Source organism: Etheostoma spectabile, chromosome 12, assembly GCF_008692095.1.
Source record: "Etheostoma spectabile isolate EspeVRDwgs_2016 chromosome 12, UIUC_Espe_1.0, whole genome shotgun sequence".
In the NCBI taxonomy this organism is placed as follows: domain Eukaryota; kingdom Metazoa; phylum Chordata; class Actinopteri; order Perciformes; family Percidae; genus Etheostoma; species Etheostoma spectabile.
In genome coordinates, this window is record NC_045744.1 from 675,870 (window position 1) to 682,488 (window position 6,619).

Below are 6,619 nucleotides of genomic sequence, written 5' to 3' on the forward strand. Positions count from 1 at the left end.
TGTAACTCTACGGGTACTCGCCGAGCAATTTTCAACACCCGTAAGCTGAACTTCCAACCTACAAACAAGCTTGTTTCCGGTTGGTCGAGCGAGAATGAAGAGCAAATATGATTGGCTCATACTTAGCATCACTAATGTTACCAAACCATGACTGCCATGGGGATATTTTGAAGGGCATACATCTCGTGAAACATACTTAACAACACTTTATTTCACACTTGAGCTTTTTTTCCAACTTCAAAAGAACGTTAATTCATTTTAAGGATTCCACCTTTCATTGTTTCCCTTTAGTTGTGACTCAGGGTGTCTTCCAGCAGATGGCGCTGTAAGACCATGTCTCAACCTTAGACTGATGACTGTCACCGGTTAACTTAGTTACAAAAGTAATGGAAGTTAAGTTAGAAACTTTTTGCCAGACTATGCTTTTTTCTAAATATTCCACTCTGGGTCCAGAAACACGAGAAAACTGGAAAACATATTATTAGAGTGTATCACATTTACATAGGCTACACTATTGCAGATTCTTAAGAAGAATATTTATTCCCTGGACCCTGGAGGTCTGGGGCCTGGGGCGAACTTTCCCCAGTTGGTAAATTAGCCTTGTGCATAGTCAAACCCAAACGCTAGCCTACTGCACAAATCCAAGATGTCACTTGTATCTTTCTACACTTTCTTTTCTTGTGATTGGAAAGTTCAGCAGATTAACAAGAATTTAAGATACCATTCACAGAGTTGGACTAAAGCTCAATTGCATAAAGTGTATGTTTTTGTCCTTTTTAAGTTGCCACCTCATTTGCAGTCTGCATTTAAAGACCAGTTATGTCGTGAGATGTTGCAGCCGTCTTCTTCAACATACCCAAACCAGTCAGTGGTCTCTGGAATTAAGATGACACCGAGGTGAATCCCCTGCAGAGGAGGAGATGCAGTCTGCTGGCCTTCTGTTCTTCACTGGCGCTTTACGGGTAGCAAGCATGTACACTGGGCACATTCCACAACAAGAAGAACGCCACGGAGAAGTGCACACTCACATTCTAGTGGAGCTTCTGCCTCCACGTGCATCGACAGCAACAGCAGACTGCCTTTTCTGTTCCATTTGAAAAACGGTATCTTTTGAGGCACCCACGGCCATTCCATTGTGTTTCTACTGAGCATGTGGGAGATTTCCCAGCAGCCTTGGTGAGGAGGGGTTTGACAGAGCAGGAGCGTCTGCCACTGCATGTTCCTTATCAGGGAAGACCTTGACCATACAACGCAGGGGGACGGACACGCTTTAAATATGTAAAAAATTCATTCAGAAGGAGAATGTGGCCATGATGTGACATCATTTCAGTGGAACTTAACTTGTTTAGAGGATTTTCTTTAGTCAAATTAAAAGTGGGTTTCACTGATTTCATATGCTGCTCGTAGGTAGGTAGGTATCCCTTTTCTTTTATCTTCTATAATTTCACAAAAGGCTATTTCCATGTGCAAAAAATATATCTTCAAACTACAGGAGGTGAAAAAGCATCTTGCCTCGTTAATTTGATGCGCTCCCATTGAATCTGGATGTTTCAGCAGGACATAATGGTAGGATGATCAATCAAAAGTTTGAAGTGATATTATGAGATTTCTAAGAAATAAAAACAGTTTTATTCCCTAATATTTTCACACGTTTGGTGAAGCAGGAGCTCTTGGCAGAAGGGCACGGAAATAAAAGTAATTTTCTTGTTGTTGTTTTGTATAAAAAGGCATGTGCAAACACACACACACACACACACACACACACACACACACACACACACACACATTGTTACATAGGATTATACTGTGGTGTGATTCAATTCAAAAATTAGCAAACAACTTTGAATAAAAGATTTTTCATTTCATGGTGACTTTAAGGTCAACTGAAGGATTACATATGCCTAAACCAAGTTGAATAAACTTTACACCCCTCTGCTCTTAAAGCCCTTATTAGAATGAAGTTATTAATACATGGTGGCCAAGCTATAAACAACGCTGTTTTAGTGTGTTATATAAAACTATTATTTTATTCTTAGGTGTGACTACATGTCACAACAAATCTTCAAATGAAATGGAACATACCTCTTCTACTGGAATATGGATCAGTCTACATGGAGTATTCTGTGTTCTGTGTTGTGAGGGATGCGAGTGACTGTCGGCGTGTTGGTGTGCTCTTCCTCCAGGTAATCCTCAGGATCTCATAACGGTCTGGACCGGCCAGACGCTGGTTCATCCAGACTTAAGCTGTCATCAGTGTCAGACGGAAAACCAAACCCCGGCTTCTCACCCTCTGCCTTGCTTCTGTCTCTCTGCTACACAGCAACAGTTTGCTGAGTTTGTTTGTACCTTCGTGGCTGAATGCACTCATTGGAATCCACTTTGGGTGGAAGCGTCAGCTAAATGAAAGGTATTAATGTAATGGTAAATATGGAGGATTCTCTACACTACACATTCTTACTTTTATATACTGTACACCATGTGGCCAAAAGTACGAGGATGGTCCGTTAGTCTGTTCAAAGGTTAGACTGGGCGTCTTAGTTAAGAAAAAAGCCAGGTCCATAAAGAAATGGTTTGCCAAGTTTGAGGATCAGATCCCTGACCTCAGCCTGGATGAGCTGGAACGCTGACTGTGAGTCAGGGCTTATTGGCCCACATCAGTGTTGGACCTCACTAACCTTAATGCTCTTGAGTGAATGGGAGCCAGGTTCCTAAATCTGCTCGTAGCAGCAGAGTAATGCCCATGTTTTGCAATATATATATATATATATATATATATATGTCCATACATGCAATCTAATTCAGTTTTATTGTCACTGACACAATGTGCAGGCACATATGTAACGAAATGTAGGTCAGTGGCTTCCAACAAACATGGCGGACAGCGGGCACATGTACACAGTAGATTAAAAAACACACAATATTATTAACATTATCAACATTATTTACAAACTCAGGTGAGCAGAGGGGACTAATATGTGCAAATATTGTAAGTGTACATGCAAAATGAAATCTAAATATATATCCATATATCCACATATGTAACTATGGTATACATATACACTATAAAAAATGTAAACATGCAAACACGTGCCAAATGGCACTGTAAACATGATCATACAATTTTGTCCATTAAGTTGACACACTCCCCCCTTTAGAGAATACTGCCTTGTACAAAAGCATCCACATCTGAGGATCTTCACATTGGTAATAATAAGTCTCATTGCCTTTATAACCCCACATCTACATGCATTTATGTGGTAGACACTTTTGTCCAAAGCTATATACGAATGAGATGTAATCCAAGAAGATCAATGACAGGCCACCCAAGCTAATTAGCACTAAACACAACATAGGCTGGTGGAAATGTCAATACGTGTGCAGGTATTTGGTCATAAACAAAAGTCCTGGACACATTTTGACCAACAGACATTGGCAACAGACTGATTAAAAAACATGAATCAATAAATGAACCAATCGCTTGCTGATATAATAGTACATCTCATTGCTTTATTATTGAAGTAATTGAACAGTCATTATGTTGCTATCTTTGTTTGACATTAGGAGTACTGCAGTAAACACACTGGATGCACATGATGCAACCACAGTCGCACGCGGTGGCATTTTGGCTGGCAGTGGCCAGTCCCAGTGCTGAGGTTTATCACACATAACGCCCTCGCTGTGCCTTTATCACGCCTCCCACAAAGGGCAAATAAAGGTTGGGTATTTGATAAAATAAATTATTATGGGCTGTTTACTTTAAGCCCAGTCCACTCGGCGAGGGAGAGCCATGCATTCTCCCTCCATTCGGCCATATAACACCAAGGCTTTGTTTGCACCAGGCAACAGAAGTGAGCTGGGTGGGGAGGTTTGTACATCAAATCTTGAATTTTACTGGACAGAATGAGCTGTAATTTGAAAGTATTGAACAATAACAGCAACAATTTTGTCTCCCTCAAATGGGAGTGATTTGGGAAATATGTTTTTTCAGACTGTATTAAAGTATGAAGCCATTTGTTGCCAGCCAAGAGTGCATGTGCTACAACACTGAGGCAAGAAAAGGCAAACAAGGAATTTAAATGTTCAACATGACGCCTGGTGCCTCTCGGGATGTGTCCTCATCACAGTTGCTCATGCAGCTGCTTGGACAGGATGACACATTCTGCATGTGCATGTGTGTCTGGACATATTTTATGATAAGAGGTGTGAAGATCTGTTATGCAGAGTCTAATTAATACCTATATGATATGAATTATTGAGTTGCGTCCAGAGTGCATGTCCCACAGGGCTCTTTGCTTGGCCACTAGTCGATCTGACACGGCTTTGCTCTTTTTGCACAGAAATGTCAATTTCTCCCCAGACCATTTCATTAGTGCATTTTTTAGATGGATAGTTGGCCCTGGGTCTGCACCCCCTATCCCATCCACTTTCCTCCTCACCTCTGGGGCCAATTATAGCGCTGGAGCTGGAAAATAAATGAAATGCGGTGGCAAAACAGCGTTTACTTCAAAACCTCGCACTTAATTTGAAGATCTCTCTCTGATCTGAAGTTGAATTAGCAGGGTGATATTCTCTTTGATCTCGCAGGTTTTGCATTTGTTGCCAACTTATTGAGTGGAGACTCCAGAGGAACAGTCAGTGCTGCATTCGCGGGGTGTGAACACACATACAAATAAAGTGCATGCACAGTGGCAAACACAGAAACACACATGATGCCATCTTCTCCACTCGCTTTACTTCTAGACACAAACACACAACATAATTACACATAGAATGAATACAACACACACAGGCACACACACACACACACACACACACACACACACACTCTCACACACACGTTTGTATTTCAACCTCGGACCCTGATGGACAGAGTACGGTACCCCCTCCAAAACTACTAAAATAAGTACCAAACATAATTATCCTTCAAAAAGATAAGAGTGAACCAAAAATCTATTTCTACTAGCACTTACTCACTCTTCCAGGCTTTAAAGGTTGTACAAAGTTTGTAATGCAGTTCCACCCTGACGGAGAACAGCTATAGTCAGCTTGAATTCACAACCGTTCCAACAGATTCCATTGGTGACCCAGTCCTGAACAGAAACGTGTCAACAGAAAATCTTCCTGCAGGGGAATCTAGCGCTCGGCCATTGATCCATTTTCTCAGTATCCAAACACGCACAGTTTGCCCACAACACAGCTAGATGCATTACTTCTGTGCCGCAACATTGCCTCAGTATAAATATTGAAGCATATCTATAGATCAACAGTGGAGAAGAGGAAATTAGCTGCAGGAGGGGTTTCTATGGACGGTTAATATTAATATTGTCTGTGGAATCCACTGTAACTGCTGTGTGTCCAGGTTGAGTATTACAGTTTAGTTTGATTGTTGAACGACAGTGGGCACATCTGGAGTCAGATGTGCAAAACTCTAACTCTTACTCCACACAACAGCAGGTCAGGTAGACCAGACTCTAACTCCAGTCTACACAGCAGCAGTTCATGTAGACCAGACTCTACTCCAGTCTACACAGCGCAGTTCATGTAGACCAGACTCTGAACCAGCTACACAGCAGCAGTTCATGTAGGACCAGACTCTAACTCCAGTCTACACAGCAGCATGTCATGTAGACCAGACTCTAACTCCAGTCTACACAGCAGCAGTTCATGTAGACCAGACTCTAACTCCAGTCTACACAGCAGCATTCATGTAGACCGACTCTAACTCCAGTCTACAGCGCAGCAGGTCATGTAGACCAGACTCTAACTCCAGTCTACACAGAGCAGTTCATGTAGACCAGACTCTAACTCCAGTCTACAGAGTCAGTTCATGTAGACCGACTCTAACTCTCAGTCTACACAGCAGCAGTTCATGTAGACCAGACTCTAACTCCAGCATCCCCCAAATCTCCATCAAGTGCAAGATGCTATCCTCTCAATATGGGCCAACATTTCTAAAGAATGCTTTCAGCACCTTGTTGAATCAAGGCCGTGAAGAATTAAGGCAGTTCTGGAGGAGAAATGGGGTCAAACACAGTATTAGTATTGTGTTCCTAATAATCCTTTAGGTGAGTGTAATGTGATGAAGAAAACATGATGCTGGAGAGAAGCAGGATCAGTCACACTATTCGTTTTTACTGTTATGGATCTTTAGTTTTGTTTCCAGTAAATCCATAAATTACCAGACACAAAATGCTATATTGCAGCAAACTGCTGATTTTTGTTCCTTCTTGTTTAACTTACGTGAAAATTGGTATATTACATAGTGTAAAGATGAGAAAGTTTGAATTTTTTTGATGTTAGTGTTTTTACCCTCAGTGTGTTCTGACTGACAGTGTGTGTTATCTCAGTGAGGATTGTTCATAGTGTAGAGTTGTGTTGCTGTAAATGAGTTTTGCAGCTGATGTGAACTGTTTAGTTCAGGTGACTGTTGGTGGTCAGACTGTAGTCAGAGTTTATGGTGAGTTCAGGTGACTGTTGGTAGTCAGACTGCAGTTAGAGTTTATGGTGAGTTCAGGTGACTGTTGGTAGTCAGACTGTAGTTAGAGTTTATGGTGAGTTCAGGTGACTGTTGGTAGTCAGACTGTAGTTAGAGTTTATGGTGAGTTCAGGTGACTGTGGT

General features: G+C 41.6%; 1 long non-coding RNA gene across 1 annotated transcript in view; it reads left to right on the forward strand.

Moving 5' to 3' along the window:
* The first annotated feature begins 6,274 nt into the window (after window positions 1-6,274).
* LOC116699752 (uncharacterized) overlaps window positions 6,275-6,619 on the forward strand; it is a 19,544-nt gene continuing 19,199 nt past the window's right edge. Inside the window, exon 1 of the long non-coding RNA XR_004334496.1 lies at window positions 6,275-6,369. This is a non-coding gene — a long non-coding RNA (uncharacterized LOC116699752). The remainder of the gene's footprint in view (window positions 6,370-6,619) is intronic.